A 1,835-nucleotide genomic window follows, 5' to 3' on the forward strand; every position below is an offset into this window, starting at 1 on the left:
CATCCATCCATCCATCCATCCATCCATCCATCCATCCATCCATCCATTCACCCATCCACCCATTCATCCATCCATCCACCCATTCACCCATCCATCATCAGTGAGCTCTCACTTCCCAGGCTCCTCTGGGCACAGCTAGCCTGGAGACTCTTTCCCCCGAGGAACCTGTATCTCCATTGGGAAAGCTGGATGAATCATCTACATTTTCCTCTGTCAAAATCATTTATCCCTGTTAGACTCCCAAGTGAGTGCTCTGAAGAACCCTATCTTGGAAGAGGCCTAAGGTATCCTTAAATGAAGACTCATTTTCTATGGTGGTGAAATTCCCCCATGGACCACCAGAGGGCGGACTGAGCATGTTTGCTAGAAACCTTTCTCTAACCTCCATTTCTTGGCTGTGACTCACTCCAACCTTTCCCAGGCCCCTGAGTCCACAGCCGTTGCTGGTAGAACAGAGGCCCAAGGAGGGGAAATTGCCTATGTTTAGGCAGAGCTAACATTTGAATTCCAGGTCAGGGTTTTTCTTTTCACAGACAGGGTCTCACGTAGCCCAGACTGGCCTTGAACTTCCAATGTTCCTGCTTCTATCAGTCAAGTGCTGAGATTACCGGAATGTGTCACCTCTCTCTGCGCTAGGGATCCAGCTCAGGGCTCCATGCATGCTGGGCAAGCATTCTCTCGGCTGAGCCACATTCCCAGTCCTGGACTAATGGTCTCTTAAGTCTTTTTCTTCCCACAGCTCTTTGCAATTAAGGATATGAAACCTGGGTCCCGGCGTCAGAGCTTGCAGAAGAAGCTGAAGGCTGGAGGGCTGGAGAGATGGCTCAGAGGTTAAGAGCACTGCCTGCTCTTCCAGAGGTCCTGAGTTCAATTCCCAGCACCCACGTGGTGGCTCACAACCATCTATAATAAGATCTAGTGTCTCCTTCTGGAGTGCAAGTGTATATGCAGATAGAACATTGTATACATAATAAATAAATAAAATATGTATTTAAAAAAAAAAAAGAAGCTGAAGGCTGTGCTGCCTTACAGTCCCTAGACCTTACGGAAGGCCTGACTCCCAGGAAACAGCAGGGCTGGGTACTCGAGCTTTTTTATTGGCCAGGGCACCCCTCTAGTCCTCAACAAGTTCCCCTAGGAGAGTTGGAAGGTGACATGACCAGGGTGTGTGTGCTAGAAGACTGTGGGATTAAGGTCTTTTCTGCCCAAACGCCCCGACATGGGAGCCCTGGCCCTGGCTTGCTGAGCCCTGCCCAGTTGTGTACATGCAAGCGTAGCCTGCAGAGTGTCTAGGGCAGGGCCCCCAGCCAGGATCTAGATTCTGACCCTTCCCCCTGCCCCAACCACCTTCCGCCAAGGCATGCCTCTCCCTATCTCTGCTCACTCCCAGTGGCCTCACACCCTTCCAGCCGTCTCTGGTCTGTTTCACGTATGTCCTATCTGTCCTGTGACAGGTGTTATGATAGTCCCTGGAGGCCATCAGGGGAAGAATGTAAAGTACGTGCTCCTTCCTGCCGCCCTGACCCACTGCTCTGCCCTGCACTTGGCACTAAATATAGCTGAGGTCCAGGCCTCAGCCACACATCATGGCACTGAGAAGGAGTCCCAGCTCAGCCAGGGAGATCTGGCGTGCCCATCTCCTATGTCTCCTTCCATACTTTAGGCTCCTAGAAGACTCTGCCTTCTGCTCCCTATGAGGTGCTAAGGTTTCTGGCCCGTGGGCCAGGCTGGAGGATACCCCTGTCAGAGGGGTCTGAGAGTGTGGGATGTCTTGCTTACCTCCTGCCTCAGGAGGAGGAGAAGAAAGAGCTGCCTGTCCTATCCCCTCCCTGGCC

This window comes from Psammomys obesus, unplaced genomic scaffold, assembly GCF_907164565.1.
Source record: "Psammomys obesus unplaced genomic scaffold, mPsaObe1.curated_primary_1811, whole genome shotgun sequence".
Lineage (NCBI taxonomy): Eukaryota > Metazoa > Chordata > Mammalia > Rodentia > Muridae > Psammomys > Psammomys obesus.